Below are 20883 nucleotides of genomic sequence, written 5' to 3' on the forward strand. Positions count from 1 at the left end.
GCACAAGACCGCACTGCCAACCATAAACGCGCTGCAAGGCATAAGGAAATGAGCTGCTCCAGCGTTGCGCCCAAGTGTCGCTAGAAATAGCAAGCTCGAACACCATCCGGTTCTTCCAGCGCAACTAAGTAGAACAACATTCCAGGGCACAATACAGTAAGAAATCGTAAGATTGTGTTTTAGCTAAGCTGAAAAGCTGAAGCAGCTCCAGCAGCGCGAGGAAAACTATAAACCGGACCACGCCATACTTGTTTAAACAACGTCATCATAACTGAGACGTTACTTCCGTGCGTTGCAGCAGCGTTTTCGTATGGTATTCCGCTTCTACCACGCGCGTGTCACCAGTTACCGCCAAATATATTGAACAAGAGCAGACACTCCCGTAGAGCACAGCGGCCAAATTTGCTGTAGCGCAACAAGGGGTGGGATTAACTCCTTCCGCTTGTGGTTTTGGACGCGTGCGTTTTGAACGCTAGCTGGCACGTGTTACGCCGGCTGCGCTATTCGGGGCCTTTGCTTCTGCTGCTCAATCACGCGCGGTCTTAGGGCGAATCGTTTAATCAAAGTGACTGCGAATGGTCTTTACGAGCCTCCATCGAAGATGTGCCACGTGCAGTTTCATAAAGTAGACACACAACCCCTTGTAAATGAGGAAATGTTTATTTCTCTCTATATAAATGCTCCTTCCGGGATTTTTGTGCGTTGATCCACCGTTGTGGGACCATGTAAGCAGCAGTAGTTCCCGTACGTATCTCCACCAGACGGCATCAGCTGAAAAAATTAAATTACAAGCATGTGTCATTTTGCCATTTAGCCATTACCGCAATACTACATGCAGAGTGTAAACGTCCGAAAGTGGTGATTAGGTGACATTACAAACAAAAGCAATTCGCTTTTACGTACATGGCGTCGAAAATACCCGTCTTATTCCAAGCCGTACTATAAATTATGAAGAAAACATCTGACTTCTATACAAGGGCACACATACAGGAGCGACTACGCGTTTCCAAAACAACTTGGCCACAGCCGACGCGATAGTACGCTATATACACAGAGGTGGTGACAACGCAGGTTCTCAGCCAGACCATGCTAGACGCTCGCAGAAGTCGTACTGCTCACATTCGAGAGAAATGCTTGGGTTCAGCCTGTTTTAATTGCTATTTATTTAGAAAATACGGCCGGCCTGTTACAAGCCTTAGGCAGGAGTGGGGTACAGAAATAATAGAAACAGAGAAAACGTACATTGCAACAAAAGAAGCAAACAACAAGACTCGACCAGAGTACAAAACACAGTAGAATAAAAAAACAAAACACTCTACTCAAAACAAATTACATGTGTGCCCCATTGTTCACTCAGGGCTTGTAAAAACAAGTTCACCGTTTCGGAACTGACCACGTTTCCAGGCAGATCATTCCACTGAACAATGGTGCGGGGAAAAAATGATTATTTAAAAACATTTGTTTTACACAAAAATGCGCCGACTTTTTTAGAATAATAGGAACGCGTAGGGCGGTGAGTAAGGGGCTGAACTAAAATGCCTTCCTCTAGTTTTATTTTATTATGATAATATAAGTAAAATAATTTTAGTCGTTCGCGGTGACGTCGGATGTCCGACTGTTCGAGTCCTGCGGTGTGCAGCAGGGCTGTTGGGCATATATTCCAGCTCTAACAATTAAATATAAACCTGACCTCCTCGCGTTGCACATTTCCTAGCTTCACTTTGTTACTTTCGGTCCAGGGATCCCATACTGCCGCAGCACGTTCTAATAGCGGTCGTACATAGGTTTTATAGGCTAAAAGCTTTATTTCTTGAGTAGATTGTGCTAGTGTTCTCCTCAAGTAATGCTGTTGTCTTAGGGCTTTTTTTTTGATATACGAGATATGCGCATTCCATCGAAGATCAGAGGTTATGTGAATTCCTAAGTATTTAAAGCTTTTTACAACTAAGACAGGTTAGTTGACTATGCCATATGTAAAACTTAAGGGATTCTTTTTACGTGTGAGTCATTGCTAAGGTCTTTTTCGAATTCAGAGTCATTTGCCACGTTTAGCACCAATTTTCTATTGTAGATAGGGAATCGCTTAAAAGCAGTTGATCGTCAGAACTAGAAATTCCTTGATAAATTATACAATCTGCGAGCAGTCGCAGTTTAACACTAGAAAGAAAAGGGGACCTAGGACAGAGCCCTGCGGAATACCGGAATCCACTGGGACCGCATCAGAAAGGACACCATCGACAACTACACTTTGACGTCTGTGCGAAAGATACGCTTCCATCCACGAGAGAAGGCAATCGTGTTTTAGTCTGGGTTTTAATTTTAGCAATAAGTTGTGATGTGATACGCGGTCGCACGCCTTCTCGACATCAAGAAAAATAATATCGACTTGACTTTGCCTATGTAATGCTGCTGCCAGGTCGTGGAGAGTTGCGAGCAGTTGCGTAATAGTGGAAAGACAGCGATGGAACCCATGCTGTCGGTTATCAATAACGTGAGTCGCCTCGAGAAAATTGGTTATGTGTTTACAGATTAGGTGTTCTAGCAATTTTACGGAAGTACAGAGAAGAGAAATCGGCCTGCAGGAAGAAGGTGCTGATGGGTTTCGTTCTTTAGGAATCGGAGTGATTTTTGCGAATTTCCAATCTGACGGCAACTCTGAACGTTTCAGCGATTTCTTAAAAACTAAGGTTAAGTACTTTGCACACCACTCAACATACCGCACTAGAAAGTTGTTGGGTATTTCATCGATAAATGGCGACTTATTGGTGTATAAGTTGAGCAGAAGAGCTAACACGCCTTCCTGAGTTATACAAATGTCAGTGATTGGAGGTAAATCAACCATGGAATAAGACTGCGGTGTGAAACCGTCGTCATGTGTGAATACCGAACTAAAGCACTGGTTTAGCGCTTGTGCAATTTCTAACTTGTCGTGCGTAGTCGCGCTATCAGTAGAGAGGCCAAGAACCGATTTTTTGCGCGGCGCGATATACCGCCAGAACTAATAAGACAAGAATGTTTTTCATATGCACAGTGTGGAAATAATGTTTAGCCTTACTGATAGAGTGCCGTACCGACTGACGTAGTGCGGGAATCTTATCGGCTGTGGTCTGTGAAAGACGTTTTGTATGCTGACATCTTCCTTTTTTCAGTTTACGCCCCAGACGCGCAATGTCCTTTGTCATCCATGGATTGCAGCTGTGCACTATTTTCCGTTTTCTTGGCACAAAATCATTTATGCATCGGTGAACTAAGTTTTTGAAGAAGGCCCACATGTGTTCAACAGAAGAACTCTGTGATTCATACAAACAAGAAAAAGAAGAAAACGAACTGTATAGTTCATTTAAAATATCGACGTCACTTGCTTGTGAGAACAAGGGAATAACTATCTCTTTCTTCTGAAGCTTTGGTGTTGTGTGCAGTTCCAAAGTTAGATTTAGCATCTTGTGATCTGATATTCCTTCTAAGACATTCACATGGGGCTTACGACGTAGAAGGTTGGCGGTAACAAGGAAGAGGTCCAGAGTTCACTGTGAGCAATTTTGTACGCGGATTGGCTAAGTGACTGGCTGAGTCAGATTATGCAAGAGCACAAGAGCACCACGTCGAGGAATGATTGACCGGCACTAGTTAAAGCGTCTGGAGTATCGGTTAACTAAATTATAGGCGGAAAGTTCCCTATCAACAACCAGTTAGCAGAACGGATTTCAATTTGGCATAAGAATTCATTGTGCTTTTTTTTACGAACGCATTATAGGAGTTCGGGGGACGATAAAATTGGCCAATGATTAAATGGAATGCCTCGAGGAATATTTTGACTATTACACTTTCTAGCCCGTCAATGTTTGGTAACCTTGAAACTCGCAGAGATTCTTTGTATATTATTGCGACGCCACCACCGCGACCACTTCTGTCACTACGGAAAATATTTAACTGCGCGGTGTTACTTCACTGCCATAAATATCTGGATATAGCCACGTTCCCGTCACAACTACAAAGTGAGGGTGATGTGTTAAGACAATGCTATCTAATCAGTTAATTTGTTCGCTATACTTCGGGCATTGACATTGATGCACCGGAACGTCTTTTTAGGGCAATCATTTATTCATTGTGTTCGTTTTACACTGCAGCTTTCTAGAGCAATTGGAACCCTTTTCATCAAAGTGCTGTCGCATTGAAACATGTCATCATCTATCCTAATTTTATCGTATACAAGTTTCCCTTTCTTGCCTTCTTTTCTGTCCTCAGATGCACTCACCCAGAGGTTTCTTCAACTTGGCCTTCTAGCAGCGGAAAAATCCTCAGACACAGAGATTTTCCTTCCCTTAAATTCATGACAATCTTTAACTATATTCACGTTTTCGCAGTGATTGAAGAGTTTAAGAATTATTGGCGGAGATGCGTTTGCTTGTTGGCGCCCTAGCCTATGGATTCTCTCTATCGAGGAGACCTGTACGCCTAACTTGTCCTGAAATAAGTCCACCACTGTCTCAGAAAGTGATGCCGAAGTTTCGTGCACCTTTTCGCTAATACCAAATAAGATAAGATTCATGCGGCGGCTTCCATCCTCAAGGTCGACAAGTTTTCTTTCAAGACATTGGACAGTGCTTTCCAAACCGGCAATCTTAGAGCCCAGTTCTTTTACAGTTGACATAGATTCTTCTACCTGTTTTAACTAAATTTCTATTGCACCCAACCGTTTTTGCATGGTTTTCTGTCCTTTCAGTACCTGGCGAAGCAGTTCCTCAGTACTACGGGGCCCAGGGTTACACTCAACGTCCCCGCAGAGCATGAGAAGAGCAACAAACATGTTCCATAAGTGCGAAAATAATGTACACAAATTACGAGGGCACATCAGCTGGACGAAAGAAGGATCACTCTTTCGAATAGAACCATATTTGTTACTAACCTGCGTGAAAAGCAGGAATGGATTCATCGTGATGTTGTTGGGCTGCCAGCCGGTGTGCCCACTGAAGGAATCCCAGACCAGGCTATTCCTTATGTAGAGTGAAGACGACGACGATGAAGGGTATGGTGTCCAGCTGTTGGCGCCGACTTGATGCAGCAGTCCTTGTACGCAGACTCCGTTCGAGTGACCCGAGCCGACTCGACACACAGCTTCATTCGTTGCACTGGCCGTCTCTGTCGTTCCAAGTGGAAATACCTGCGGGAAAACCAGGAATGGATTCATCGTGATGTTGTTGGACTGCCAGTTGGTGTGCCCACTCAGTTGTTCAGAAGGCAGAATTTTCGAGTTCTTAGTTTTTCAGCTCCTCCGCGTTACCTTTTGCAAGTTCTGCCAGCGCCAACAACACACTCCAGTGTCATCACCCTTGGCAATCGCTCATCGCGTCTTAGACGAGCGTGAGTACCGAAAGAAGGTATACGTTGCAGGGACATAGAAAGCGTCACAAACTTGTCTCACTAATATTGTCACGTGGTGGTAACGTAGAAGAACACAGTAGCAATACTGTGAACGACAAAACTAACTTTTGTTGGGCGAACCTGTGCACACAAGACAGGCTACACTTATAGCACAACGATAGCGGCGAACACGGTCAGCGATCGTCGAAAATCTGATCAGCGGGTCAAGCGCGTCGACTTTTATACAGCAGTCGTCGAATGTTCCAGACTAATCGTAGGGCCCCGCATGCCTTCCACAAAGTTCTACACCATACGAGCCACGCGATGAAATCAGATAACATAAAGTTTGGCGACAACAGACAGCGGATAGAAGCATCGATAACGTTCCAGAAACTTCCGATACATGCAGGCGCGTCCCGCGCTGTGCGATAACATTTGTTGGGCGGCGAAACGTGGTCGCCTGATAAAGATAAGCACACGTGTCATCAAAAGCATCGACCCGATGCTGCAAACAAACAAAAGTAATAAACAAAAGCACTCGTAGCAAAGAAACAACAAAAATAAGGAAGTTTGTCAGCGTCCGTAAAAGGGTTTAAGGCGCACTACGTGGACCACTTCAGATCGTGCGCGGCGCCGCTGTGAATGCGAAATGCCGTCTGGCAAGACCTCATAGTTCAGAGCGCCAATACGTCGGATGACCTTGTAGGGTCCGAAATAGCGTCGGAGTAGTTTCTCACTGAGTCCTCGTCGGCGTATCGGGGTCCATACCCAAACACGGTCGGGCTGGTACTCGACAAAGCGCCGTCGGAGGTTGTAGTGTCGGCTGTCGGTTTTCTGCTGGTTCGTGATCCGCAGGCGGGCGAGCTGGCGGGCTTCTTCGGCGCGCTGGAGATAGATAGCGACGTCAAGATTGTCCTCGTCAGTGGCGTGCGGCAGCATGGCGTCGAGCGTCGTCGTCGGGTTCCTGCCGTAGACCAGCTTAAATGGCGTGATCTGTGTTGTTTCTTGCACCGCCGTGTTGTAAGTGAATGTTACGTACGGCAGGACGGCATCCCACGTCTTGTGCTCGACGTCGACGTACATTGGTAGAATGTCGGCGAGGGTCTTGTTCAGGCGCTCTGTGAGACCATTCGCCTGCAAATGGTAGGCAGTTGTCCTCCTGTGACTTGTCTCGCTGTATTGCAGAATGGCTTGCGTGAGCTCTGCGGTAAAAGCCGTTCCTCTGTCGGTGATGAGGACTTCTGGAGCACCATGTCGCAGCAGGATGTTCTCGACCAAAAATTTCACCACTTCGGCTGCGCTGCCTTTCGGTAGAGCTTTAGTTTCAGCGAAGCGGTTGAGATAGTCCGTCGCCACAACGATCCACTTATTCCCGGATGTTGACGTCGGAAACGGCCCCTACAAATCCATCCTAATCTGCTCGAATAGTCGACGAGGAGGTTCGATCAGCTGTAGTAACCCTGCTGGCCTTGTCGGTGGTGTCTTGCGTCGTTGACACTCTCGGCATGTCTTGACGTAACGGGCGACGTCAGCGGTCAGACGCGGCCAGTAATACCTTTCCTGTATCCTCGACAGCGTCCGGGAGAATCCGAGGTGCCCTGCGGTTGGATCGTCGTGTAAGGTGTGCGGTACTTCTGGACGCAGCGCAAACGGAACACGAAGGTAGTTGGCGCGGGCTGGTGAGAAGTTCTGCTTCACGAGTAGGTTGTTTTTAAGCGTGAACGAAGATAATCCACGCTTACATGCCCAAGCGACAACGTCGGTTTGCCCTTCCAAATACTCGACAAGGGATTTTAGCTCCGGGTCCCCTCATTGTTGATCGGCGAAGTCTTCCGCGCTTATTATTCCAAGGATGGCGTCGTCATCCTCGTCATCTTGCGGCGGCGGGTCAATGGGGGCGCGTGACAGGCAATAGGCATCCGAGTGTTTTCGTCCGGACTTGTATGTTACAGTGATGTCGTATTCTTGTAGTCTGAGGCTCCACCGTGCCAGCCGTCCTGAAGGGTCCTTTAATCTAGCTAGCCAACACAACGCGTGATGGTCGCTGACCACTTTTAATGGCCTGCCATAGAAGTAAGGGCGAAATTTCGCTGTAGCCCAAACGATGGCGAGGCATTCCTTTTCGGTTGTAGAATAATTGCCTTCCGCTTTTGACAACGACCGCCTAGCGCAAGCTATTCCGTGTTCATGTCCATCTTTTCTCTGGACTAGGACTGCACCGAGGCCTAGGCTACTGGCGTCAGTGTGTATTTCGGTATCGGCGTGCTCGTCGAAGCGCGCCGATACCGAAATTGAGTTCTTGAAATGCGTCGGCCTGCGGTGTTTCCCACTTGAACTCGACGTCACATTTAGTTAGCTTTGTCAGCGGCACAGCGATGCGTGAAAAGTCCTTGACAAATCGCCTGTAGTAGGCACACATGCCAAGAAATCTACGCACTGCCTTCTTGTCGATGGGCTGCGGGAACATTGCGATGGCAGCTGTCTTCTGCGGGTCGGGGCGGACTCCACACTTGCTGATGACGTGGCCTAGGAACAGAAGCTCATCGTAAGCGAAGCGGCACTTTTCTGGCTTCAGAGTGAGCCCTGATGACTTGATGGCCTCAAGTACTGTTGCTAGCCGCCTAACGTGATCGTCGAAATTTCCGGCGAAGACAACGACGTCATCCAAGTAAACGAGAGAGATCTGCCACTTCAATCCTGCCGAAACCGTGTCCATCATGCGCTGGAACGTTGCAGGCGCCTAGCACAGTCCAAATGGCATAACCTTGAACTCGTAGAGGCCGTCTGGGGTGACGAAGGCGGTCTTTTCGCGATCTCTTTCGTCGACTTATGTTTGCCAATAGCCAGACTTGAGGTCCATCGACGAGAAATATTTAGCGTTGCAGAGCCGATCCAACGCGTCGTCTATCCGTGGGAGGGGGTATACGTCCTTCTTCGTGATCTTGTTCAGTCGACGATAATCGACGCAGAAATGTAAGGTTCCGTCTGTTTTCTTCACCAAGACAACAGGGGATGCCAACGGCCTTTTCGACGGCTGGATGATGTCGTCGCGCAGTATTTCGTCGACTTGTTGTCTTATAGCTTCACGTTCTCGCGGCGAAACTCGGTAAGGGCTCTGGCGGAGTGGTCGAGCGCACTCCCCAGTGATTATGCGATGCTTGGTGACTGGTGTCTGTCGAATCCTCGATGACGTCGAAAAGCAGCCATTGTATCGTCGGAGCAGACTTCTGAGCTGCTGTTGCTTAATCACGGGGAGACTTGGATTAATGCCGTAGTCCGGGTCGGGAACCATGGTCGCCGGGGTACATGCGGTGGAATCCGATAGGACAAGCGCATTACTGGTTTCCAGAATATCCTCGATGTACGCGATCGTCCTGCCCTTGTTGATGTCCTTGAACTCCTGGCTGAAGTTTGTCAGCAACACTTCAGTTTTCCCTCCATGCAGTTGAGCGATCCCTCTGGCGACGCAAATTTCACGGTGTAGCAGTAGACATTGGTCGCCTTCGATGACGCCCTCTACGTCGGCAGGTGTTTTGGTGCCGACGGAAATGACAATGCTGGAGCGAGGCGGGATGCTGACGACTTTCGAGCACGCTTAAGGCATGGTGACTACGAGAGCTCGCCGGCGGTGTCGCTCCATCTCCCGGCAGCACTATCGACTTCGACTTCAGGTCGATGATTGCGCCGTATTGGTTCAAGAAGTCCATGCCGAGAATGACGTCTCGTGAAGAATGTTTAAGGATAACAAAGGTGGCAGTGTAAGTCCAGTCATGAATGGTGATTCTTGCCGTGCAGATTGCAGTCGGCGTAATGAGGTGTCCTCCAGCGGTCCGAATTTGGGGACCCTGCCATGCAGTCTTAACTTTCTTCAACTGGGCGGCGATGTGTCCACCCATTACGGAGTAATCGGCCCCTGTATCAACTAAGGCGGTGGCTGCGTGGCCGTCGAGAAGCACGTCGATGTCGGTGGTTCCTTGTCTTGCATTACAGTTAGGTCTTGGCGTCGGATCACGGCTGCGTCGTGTTGAACTGAAGCTGGAACGTCGGGTCGTCGTCTTTCGTCGGTGTAGTCTTGGCTTCCTGACTTCGTCAGGACGGCGGCGTGTCGTTATTATGTCGTCGAGATGGTCTTTTCGTCGTCGTCGTCGATGGCGCAGGATCTTCGTCAGTTCGACGAACAGCAACCGCACCTCCATCGGTTGCTGCTGTTAGTTTTCCCGGATATGGGGTCGCAGAGCGGCCCCGGGCTGGGCCGGTGTATGGTCGGCGCCGCGGCGACAGGTAGCGGCTTGGTAACGGCGAACGGGACGGTCGTCGAGGGCTCAACTGAGTGGCGGCGAGGTAGTCGGCGATATCGCGAGGTCGTTCGCCAATCTGTGGTCGCGGCGCGTTAACGGCGAACGCTCGGAGTCCCATCTCCCGGTATGGGCATCGGCGGTAGATGTGCCCGGCTTCTCCGCAGTGATAGCAAAGCGGACGGTGGTCGGGGTCGCGCCAAACGTCAGTCTTTCTTGGAATGCCACGTGGGGTGACGGGTTGGCGTGCTGGCGACGGGGGTGGTGATGGACGACGAAACTGTGTCTTCACTGGGCCCTGCCTTGGGCGCGGAGAGGGAACGTGATGGCGGGCTGCAGCGGCGTATGTCATAGCCTGCGGCTGAGGCTGCGGCGTTGCAGGGGCTACTCCGAGATGTTGTTGGAGCTCCTCAAGTACGGTGTCGGCAATCGAAGCCACTTGAGGCTGAGATGAAGTGAACAGATTTTCTGCTCCTCCCGCACAACCGCTCGGATAGTCTCGTGCAGGTCGTCGGTGGCCAGTGACTGAACTCCGGCGTTGTTTGTCGAGGTAGTGCGCGGTTGAATTGCCGGTTCCGCATTTCCAGTGTCTTCTCAATGCTGGTAGCCTCGCGATGAAACTCGTCGACGGTCCCCGGTGGCTCCATACCATTCCGGCGAAAAGTTCCTCCTTTACACCACGAATTAGTAGGTGGACTTTCTTTTCCTCGGATATTTCCGGTTCGGCGTGGCGGAACAGGCGGTTCATTTCTTCTGTAAAAATCGCGGTGGCCTCATTAGGCAGAGAAAAGACGACGACGACGAACGTGCCAGTAAGCGGCGAAGACCGGCTACCGCTTCTGAAGATAAGTTCGGTGATTTAATTTTAGCCCAGTTCGACTATTTCAATGCCAACGGACTCTTTAAGTTGTGGCGATCCCGTAGACACCCGACTCTTGAAGGTGGGTGGCGTTGTTGCGATTTTATCGGCCTTTTCCGTCCAGACCACGCCGCTGCGACGCTAACCGAAGCCGCGCTGGTGTTAGCGCGGCGAGGTGCTGCTGCGGCGTCCGCTTTTCTTGTCAGTGTCTGCAGTGATGGAATGTGAAGTGGAAGGGGAGCTTCTGACTCCCGTGGAATTTTCCAAAGATCCCGGATGGTAGAGAGAGAGAGAGAAAAAACATTTATTCGAACCATCGAGGTGGTTGCTATGAGGTCGAGTGGGTGGTGTCCTCATTCCAGGACTCCACTGGCCATGGCTGCTCGACGTACGTGCTGGACGAGAGCTTCTTGTCCCGCCAGGGTATCGCCGGTCAGCTGTACCTCCCACCGCTCAAATGACGTGCTAGGCGTCTTTAAGTGTTGAGGTTTGCCCCCGCACCCCCACGAGATGTGGAAGAGTGTAGGGCGTGTGTCGCCGCACCAGGGGCAGATGCCGCGATATGTATGTGGGAACATCTTACTGTATTTGTGTAGGTTAGGAAATGTGTTTGTCTGAATAAGTCGGAGAGCTACGGCATCTTCAGTGCTGAGCTTTCTGTGAGGCGGAGGATAAATCCTGCGGTTGAGTCGCTGGATCTCCAGTCGGTCGCAGTAATTGGACGGCAGGGGCATGAAGGTAAATGGTGGGGATTGATGAGACGATTCGTCTTGCCCCGCTCGGTTGATGAGCGCTCGAGCTAGGGCGTTCGCCCTCTCGTTCCCCTTCAGACCCGCATGGCCCGGCGTCCACGTGATTTGATGGTATTCTTGCAGCCTCGGGCCTAGAATCTGAGCCGCCAGCAGCGGTGTTCGTCCGTTGGTAAAGTTACGGCAGGCCTGTTGCGAGTCGGTAACAACATGGACTTCCCTACCTACCCTGTCTTCTTGCTTTATTACCAGCGCCGCAGCTATGGTTTCAGCCGCAGCTGGGGTCTCTGCCCTTACGGAGGCCGCGAGAGTCAAGGAGTTGTCTCTCCCGTTCACGGCGGCTACCGCGAAGAGGCCCCCACAGGGTACGCCGCCACGTCCACGTACGTTACGTACGGGTCACCCTTGAATTGTCGGCGCTGTCTGTCGACGCGAGCCTTGCGTCGTCCTTCATGGAGTTCATGGCTCATGTGCTTCGGTATCGGGTTCGCCTTGATCTTGCCTCTGACCTCAGGCGGGAGTGATCGTTGCCCATCGAGGGCACGGAGCTCCGTTGCCGTTCCGGTCCGGTGGAGGATGGCTCTGCCCGCCGCCGTGTTCTGTAGTCTGGCCTTTTGCGAAGCCATAACCGCGTCCGACAGCTCAGCGAAGGTGTTGTGGATCCCGAGGGCAGCTAACTTCTCGTTTGAGGTGGTGACAGGGAGACCCAGGGCCGTTTTGTACGCGCCTCTGATGATGGCATCGACTTGTTCTTGGTCGCGTTTGTTTAGCGAGTGATAGTGATACGGCATGCTATACGTGATTCTGCTGATCACCAGAGCCTGGACGAGGCGAAGCGTGTCCTCTTCTCGCATGCCCTTGCGGCTTCTTGTAATTCGTTTTATAATCCGCGAGATCTGGTTGGTGGCAGACCTTAGGGTTTGGATGGTGTGGGAGGCTTTCAGGTTGCTCTGGATCCAAAAACCCAGAATCCTAGTCTTATTGCCTTCCGTGATCTTCTGGCCCTCAAGATAGAGGTCGATAGGGCCGGGGGACTTGTAGATTCCTCCTCCGTGCACCCGGATCACCTCGGACTTTTCTGGCGCACAACGCATCCCGCTCGCTGCCGCAAATCTCTCCACGGCCGTCGCGGCCTCTTGAAGGGTCGCCTCTTTTCGCGCTAGGGAGCCCTTGGTGGCCCAGAGCGTGATGTCGTCTGCGTACAGGGCGTAACCTAGGTCGGGGATCTTCTGCAGCTCTTTGGTCAGCGCTAGCATCGCGACATTGAATAGAATCGGGGATATTATCGCCCCTTGCGGTGTTCCTTTGTTCGGCATGTCGATCGTATCCGATCGAGTCTGGCCTATTCCGATGGTTGCCGTCCGGCCCGTCAAGAACGATTTAACGTGATTAAAGATGCGCTCCCCGCAGCTGATGTCGTTCAGTCCCTTGAGAATGGCCTCGTGAGAGATGTTATCGAAGGCCCCTTTTAGGTCGAGTGCGAGCAGGAGATGTTCTCCTCCCTTCGGGATGCCCTTAAGAACTTCTTCCCTTAGGATTAGGAACGCATCTTGCGCAGAAAGTCCCGGCCTGAAGCCAAGCATGGTGTGCGGGAAGAGGTCACCGTCCTCTATGTAATGTTGGAGGCGGGTTTCGATGACCCTCTCGTACAGCTTGCCGAGGCACGAAGTCAGCGAGATGGGACGCAGGGCGTCAATCGCGGGCTTCTGGCCGGGTTTGGGAATGGTCCCGATTTCCGCGTGTTTCGACTCGTTCGGCACGTGGCCCTTGCTCCAGAGTTCCTCGTTTAGGTATTCGGTGAAGTCCTGGATGTGCATCGGGCTCAGGTTTCTAATCATGGCATTGGTGATTTTGTCAACTCCGGGAGCAGTGTTGCGCTGTGAGGCTCGTGCCGCGGCATACACCTCTTCCTCCGTGATGGGAGCGTCCAGTTCTGGTCTTGGTTGTCCTTCATATTTTAGGAGGCAGGGTTGTATGGGGTCGCTACCAAGGTATCTGGTTTTTAGGGTGTCAATCAGATCCTGGTCGTTTCCGGGGAACTTGTGAGCGATTTCTAGGAGCGTCCGACTGGTTGTCGATTTCGCCTTGTCGGGCTCGATCAGGCAACGTAGGATGGCCCACGTCTGCGCCGTACTCAGGGTACCCTTGAGCGAGGTGCAAAACTGTACCCAATTTTGCTGCGTCAGCTCGTTTGCGTAATTTCTGGCTTCGTCTGTTATTTTCTCGATTCGTAGACGTAGCTTCCGGTTTAACCGCTGTCGCTTCCACCGTTTGAGGAGGCCCTCACGGGCTTCCCACAGGTGTAAGAGCCTGCGGTCGACTTCGGGCGTCTCGACCGTGCGCTGGATGGTTTTAGTGGTTTGGATGTGGGCGTCCCGGAGGTGCAGCATCCATTCCCCTATGTCCGTTATACCGTTTTCGGGCGGGGGGTACTGCCTGAATGCCTCCCAGTCCGTAAGCCTAATTTCACCAATTGTTCTCTTGAGTTTCGGCGTGGATACCGAGATGCTGAGGATGTAGTGATCGCTGCCCAATGTTTCGCCCAGGTGCGCCCATGAGTATTCCCTTACGTTTTTGACAAATGACAGGTCCGGAAACGTGTCTCGACTTACACTATTGCCTACTCGGGTTGGTTGGAGGAGGTTGGTTGTCAATTCGAGGCCCATTTGGTCAACCGCATCGAGGAGCGACCTTCCCTTTTGCGTGTCTTGTTGGTAGCCCCAAGTCGTGTGTCTAGCGTTCATGTCTCCCACCACTACCAGCTGGTTGCCGCCAGCGGCTCTCACGCTCTCGTAAATGATGTTGCGGAAGTCGTCTTTCTGAGCCCTCGGTGGACTGTACAAATTCAGGATGAAAGTGCTACGTCTACCCCTCTTCTGCGGGAGGACTTCCACTAGCATATGATTAATGTCATGATGTTGATAATGTTGTCCCACGGCCGTCACCGTTTTGTGAACTAAAACCGCGACCTTCGGTGATCCCGCGTGTTTAATTACGTAGTAACCCCGCAGCCTGATCGGCTGGTTCCCGACCTCCTGAAGGCAGATGACGTCGGGGGGGTATAGGTGATTTTGGATGAAAAGTTGGAGTGAACCTGCCTTCTTGTTGAAAGAGCGACAATTCCACTGCCAGATCACGAGGTGTTCGGGCGCGCTGCGTGTGGTGTTAGCCATTGCTGACGTTCATGGCACCGCCGTCGCAGTTGTCGGCGTCCCTGATGTCACCCGTGTTGTTTATGCGCCTGTACGCCTTGATGCGTGGGTTGCTGCTCTCGTCGTCGACCCGCTTGCGCGAGCCAAACTCAACCTTACGTATTCTTCTTTCAAGGTCTTCATGGCTTAGTGTGGTCTCCTTGACTTTATTGTTTAATTCACCCATCTGGTAAAGCATCTGTTGTATCGTAGCATAAATACCTTCGAGGGTGACTACACTTGACTGACCTGCCGCTGCCGAGGCCGCACCGGGAAGCGATGAGGGCGTGGTGGTTCTTGAGGGGGCAGGAATGGAGATGGCGGGCTGGTGGCCTTTCGTGCCGCTTTGCGGCCCTGTCTGTGTGTTGTTGCTTGTTTTGCTTAGCAACGCTTCTAAGCGTTGCATGCGTTGGTTTAGGTCGTTAACCTGAGCCTTGAGTTTTTTATTTTCTTCCCTGATGCGCGTACATTCTGGGGAGCATTTACTATTTTCACTGGTATTTTGAGCGGAGGAGGTACTAGACTGATTCCGGCTCACCTTGTTGTTGTTGGCTTGGTTCTTCTTGCCCGATTGGTTCTTCTGCTTCGACGTGGATGTCGAGGTAGAAGGCTGCCGCTGCCCTTGCTTCTCTCCTAGCTTTGGCCACTCCGAGCGGAATCGGGATCTGGACCTAGACTGGGACTGGGACCGGGATCGGGACCGGGACCTTGACCTGGACTGGGCCCGGGACCTTGAGCGGCTCGCCGAGGATTCTGCCAGGCGCTCCGGAGCCAAATCGGCGCCCGTCGAGCGAGTTGGTGCGATTTCTACCGGCGCTAAGCCAAATGACAACGCGACCGCAAAGGGTCGCCGAGACCGCAGCAGCGCTAAAGCCAAAATTATTCGGGGTGGAAGGATGCCTCCGTTGCCCAAAGAAGACGCGAAGATCATCGTCAGCCCGAAAGGAGGTCTGAACATCAGCAAGGTGGGGCCGACAGTTGTGGCCGAGGCCATATGAAATGCAGTCGGTTTCGACCAGGCGAAGCGGGACTCAGACACGATGTGCCCGAATTTCCAACAAAATATCATGGTCATAAGCACCCCCACCAGAGAGAATGCGACCCTCTACGTCAGGGTCGAGTGCATCGCTGTTGGCACGATGGCACGAGGTGAACGCGTACAAGGCAGCGCCCAACTCTACGTGCAAAGGCGTCATCCGCAGCATCGCACCGAGTGCAGGCCCGGAGGAGCTCGATCGCAAGATTGTCAACTCGAAGAACCCGCTGGCCTTGGGAGCCAAACGAATCAAGAGTACGGGCACCGTGGTTGTGGTCTTCGACGGCTACAAGGTGCCAAACTACGTGTCATACGGCGGCACACTTCTCAGGTGTGCATTATATAGGAAGCAAGTGGAGGTGTGCTATGCCTGTGGCCGCCTCGGGCATCGAGCGGATGTCTGCCCCTCGCCGGACGAAACTATGTGCAGGGGATGCGGCATCGCCAACCCGGACGAACAACACAAGTGCGACCCCAAATGCAAGCTGTGCGGAGGCCGACACTTCACCGCTGCCAAGGAGTGCAAGCAGAGGTACCAGACGCCGTACCTCGTCAGACGCAGGCGCGGGGACCGATCCCGAGCCACTGGAAGCAAGTCTCCGGCCCTCGCCATGGGCGAGCGACAACTCCCGGCCGCCGCCGGTCTCTCCGCGGCTCGCGGGAGCTCTAGATCCAGGAGCCCATCACCGCCTTCCGGACGCCGTTCCAGGTCCAGGTGAAGATCCGGGTCCATGGGCAGATCTATGTCCAAGGGCACATCCGGAAGCCGCTCCAGGAGCCGCTCTGTCTCAAGGGCCCAGTATGGGTCCAGTGCCGGCCAGCAAAGGAAGAGAAAGTCGACGCTATCGTGGGCAGATATGGTTGCTGGCGGCGCCCACGCGAGATCCTCCCGGGGTCCACGCCACCCGCTTCCAGATCAAGCCATGGACGCCGAGGTAGCGCGCCTTATGAAGGAAAATGGGGACTTAAAAGAAATGATTCGAAAGATGGCTAGCGAAATGATTAAGAAATTGGTAATCAGTCAGAGTGCTACATTCAACGCGTCGGCGCCGACCGCCACAGAAGCACCAGTTCCGGCCTGCGACTCGGCCGGGGCCGCCAAGCGTAGGGCAGTTTCCAGTAAGGACGATTCAGATTCGCAAACTTATGAGATCAAAGGCATGCTGGCCACGCTCACTAAGAGCGTGCAGCAGTTACAACAAGGCTTAGCACAGGTGCAAGTCGCCCTAGGAGACCCGAAGAGAGGCCTAGGCGCGTTGGCCGATCGCATGGACGCCCTCGAGCGTCTGGTGATCCCAAATAATACGTCCGTAACTCCGACGCAGGTCGTTGTTCTGAACGCGTCGGGGACTCAAATCAGGGCTACGAGCACATCGGCACGTCATAGTGGGGGGAACTTCTTGCGTGCACCTGTGCTTACAGCGGGTACCCCAGACAATTTATTTAATCATGGATAGTTCCAAAGAGGAGTTCAAAATTTGGCAGTGGAACTGCAGGGGGTACTCCAATAAGAGGGCTCCGTTGCAGCAATATTTAAGATCGCTACCTAACAAACCACAAGTAATGGCATTACGGGAAACCCTCGTCTCTGCTGCATCCCTCTCTGGTTATCGTGCCGTCTCCGTGCAGGCCGAAGGTCGGCGAGTGTGCACGTTAGTTGACAGGAGGCTTACACACTTGTCTCACGACCTGAAGCTGGCGAGTTGCATGGTCGAATACGTCATGGTGGAGGTTCTGCTCAACACGAGACAACGCAACCAGCGGAGAAACAGCGTGTTTATACTCAACTTCTACAGCAATCCTTGGGGCTCGCAACAGCAGTTCAAAACGATACACGAAAAGTCCGCCGACCTGGCTGGCAACCATCCCCTGGTCGTCGTCGGAGATTTCAACGCTGCGTACGGCGTGTGGGGGTACGTCTACGACACGAGCAAGGGCCGGGGTCTGTGGCAGAACACCAACGAAGTGGACCTCACGCTCATCACGGACAAGGCGTTCCCCACCCCAATCGGCAAATCGGTGAGCCGGGACACCCCCCCCCCCCCCCCCCCGCCCCCGATCTGGCGTTCGTGAAGAACATCGAGGGAGCCGAGTAGAGTAACACCGCAATACATTTTGGTAGCGACCATTATGTGCTCGAGACCCGCTTCGAAGTCACCCGAAGTAAATCCAGAGAATTCACTGTCACGGACTGGGACCTTTTTCCCAAGCTCCGCGGCAACGACAGCGCACCCGTCCCCAAAGACCTGGAAGATTGGTGCGAGCGAATCAAGAGTGACGCAGAGTCATCCACTAAGAAGATCGTCAGCGACCTGGAGGTAGAAAAGATGGACAGTAGGCTGGCCCATCTGATCGAGGCCAAGCAGGCGCTGCTTCTAAGATGGAAGCGACAAAGGTTTCACCGAAGATTGAGGAAAAAGATCTCCGAGCTTAGCAAGGCCATCGAAGATCACTGTCGGACCCTCGGCAAGCAGCAATGGGACGAGGTCTGTGACTCGATCGACGGGCAGGTACGTAACGGCAAGTCCTGGGGCATGCTAAAACATCTCCTCGACGAGGGCAGCACCAGACCCAGTCAGAGACACACGCTCGTCAGAGCCCCTCACGAAGCTACCACATCCTGTTCCGGGAACGAGCTGGTTGCCAAGCTCATGAAGAAATACCTTCCCATAAAGCACGGAGACGAGGAAGAGTGGTTTCCCGACTGCCTCGGCCCAGCCCGTCCGGAATCGGACGAAGACTTCACCGTGAAGGAAATTAGGCAAGCCATTTTCGCGCTCAAGGGGAAGTGTGCGCCAGGTGCCGACAGAATCACAAACAAGATGCTGCGGAACCTTGACGACGGTTCGATCGCATACCTCACCGAGAAGATCAACGAGGCGTGGAAAAACGGCAGCGTCCCAGAGCAATGGAAGACCGCCAGCGTCGTCCTCATCCCCAAACCCGGCAAGGCTCCGAACGTGGACAACCTCCGACCGATCTCTCTCACCTCCTGCGTCGGGAAAGTGGCGGAGCACGTCGTCCTCAACAGACTAAACAGATATCTCGAAGACAACAACATCTATACTCACAACATGATTGGCTTACAATGTTCTCCACGAATACATTCTGGCCTCCGTGGCAGACCTCGACCTGGGCCCCAGATTATATAACTACGTCCGTTCGTTCCTGACGAGGAGGAAAGCGAAGCTGCGGATCGGCGACTTTCTCTCCGACGAGGTGATCCTGGGCCCACGGGGCACGCCGCAAGGCTCAGTCATTTCGCCTGCTCTCTTCAACATCTGCAGGATCGGCCTCTGGAGGAATCTGGCCCAAGTTGAAGGTATCAAACACACCATCTACGCAGATGACATCACCATTTGGTGCACCGGCGGTAGCGAAAGGCAAGTGGAAAGCGCCATGCAAGAGGTGGTAGACGTCACGGAGCAGTACCTGCTACCCACCGGACTCAGATGCTCCTCGACCAAATCTGAGCTGCTTTATAGAAAAGAAAAAGGCCGCAGACCCAAGGGCTGGAAACCGGTCGCGGAAAGTGACATTCACCTGTTCACTCGGAGCGGTGACCCGATACCCAGGGTCGACACCATCAGAGTTCTGGGTGTGTTCATAGAATCACGCGGCGGCAACGGCACTGCGTTACGCAAGATAATTGCGAAAACCGACAATGCTTTTCGCCTCGTCCGAAGGGTCACGAACAGACAGCGCGGACTCAAGGAGGACAATCTGCTTCGGCTCATCAACGCCTTTGTGCTGTGTCACTTCACCCACACGGTGGCCATGCACAACTGGCTCAGAGCCGAGCGGGAAAAGCTTAATGCCCTCATTAGAAAATTCTTCAGGAGAGCCCTCGGGCTGCCCGTCAGAACGCATACAGAGGACCTCCTTCGGCTCGGCATGCACAACACCATGGAGGAGATAGCCGAGGCTCAGGAACGGGCCCAGCTAACTCAGCTGTCCACCACGCCGGCCGGCAGGCGATCGAGGAGATCGGTCTCGTACCCACCAAGAACTTGGCTGAAGACACCCAAATCCCCAGAGAAATCGGGGAAAAGATCGCGGTCGCCCCTTTGCCCCGCAACTTTCATCCCGTTCAGAACGCAGGTCGTCGCAAGGCAAGAGCATTGAATATACTAAAGCAAATAAACAAGGACAAAATCGCAGCAAGCTTCGTGGACGCAGCTGCATACCGAGACGGCAAGGCTTTTCCAGTTTCCGTCGTTGACACGCTGGGCAACGTCATCAACTGTGCTTCCGTCCGGATGACGAACCCAGAGGTGGCCGAGCAAGTGGCCATTGCACTCGCCATGCAAGACGGTCGAAGAGACAGGGTGTATAGCGATTCGAAAGCCGCCATCAAGGCATTCCAGAAAGGCCGGGTAGCCCGGCAGGTAGTTCAAGTTCTGAAAGGCGCCAAACACGGCAACACCTCCATGCACTCGATCCTTTGGTTTCTGCACACTTCGGGGCGATTGAGGGGGTTCCTCTGAGCCTCAACGAATCTGCCCACGAGGCTGCGCGTGGCTTTACCGACCGCGCTGCCCTCGGATCGGGCGACTCTCTCCCCGGACAGAGAGACGCTCCTCTCACACACAACGAAATCACTAAATTCTTTTACTTAGAGAGAAGGGTTTTCCCCCGCCGCACTCCAAGCTAAGCAGGCCGCAAGCGGTCACACTAATACTTCTGCAAACGAACTCCTACCCAAATCCGGCGTCCCTTAATAGCATATATCCCGAGATTTATCCGAATTGTTCTTGCGTGGCCTGTGGTGAAGTAGCTAAGTTGCCTCATATGCTCTAACGGTGCGGGTAGCTGGGCCGGAAGTTCACCAAGGAAGAGTGCGACGCGCTCCTGCGAAGTCCCCTCTTTGAGGACCAAATCCTGGCCGTCCAGCGCGCCCGCGATCGGGCCGACAGACTAGATCTGTCAGTGCCGTCATGGGATTAGCCGGGTGCGCGTTTTATCGCGCTTTGCTGGACCAAATAAAAGTTTATTCACTCACTCACTCACTCATTAGGCAGCTGCCCTCGGGTTTCTAGTAGTGCTTGGGCTCCTTCTCAGCGTACGACGCTTGTGAATGCCTGCAGGAAGCCGCTTCGGAAAATGTCCCAGATCGTTAAGGTAGCTTCTCGGTTCTCGAACCACGTCCTGGCAGCGTCTTCCAATGCGAAGAAGACATGTCGTAGTTTGCCGTCGCTGTTCCAGCTGTTAAATGCAGCGACCCTCTCATACGTCTCAAGCTAGGTTTCCGGGTCCTCGAATATTGAAACGCGGAACGTCGGAGGCTCCCTGGGCTGCTGCAGCACCATGGGGGAAGCTGGGGCTACCATTGGGGTTGCCTTGGCCACAATCTTCTTGGTCTTCTCAGGTAGAAGTCCGTGCTCCCGGGGCA

General features: G+C 52.6%; 1 long non-coding RNA gene across 1 annotated transcript in view; it reads right to left on the reverse strand.

The window, feature by feature from the left end:
• Positions 1-647: 647 nt before the first annotated feature.
• The window catches only part of LOC129384517 (uncharacterized), a 31122-nt gene continuing 10886 nt past the window's right edge, over positions 648-20883 (reverse strand). Inside the window, exons 2-3 of the long non-coding RNA XR_011894578.1 lie at positions 4907-5161; positions 648-771 (exon numbers count right to left, since the gene is read on the reverse strand). This is a non-coding gene — a long non-coding RNA (uncharacterized lncRNA). The remainder of the gene's footprint in view (positions 772-4906; positions 5162-20883) is intronic.

This window comes from Dermacentor andersoni, chromosome 5 (assembly GCF_023375885.2).
Source record: "Dermacentor andersoni chromosome 5, qqDerAnde1_hic_scaffold, whole genome shotgun sequence".
Taxonomy (NCBI): Eukaryota; Metazoa; Arthropoda; class Arachnida; order Ixodida; family Ixodidae; genus Dermacentor; species Dermacentor andersoni.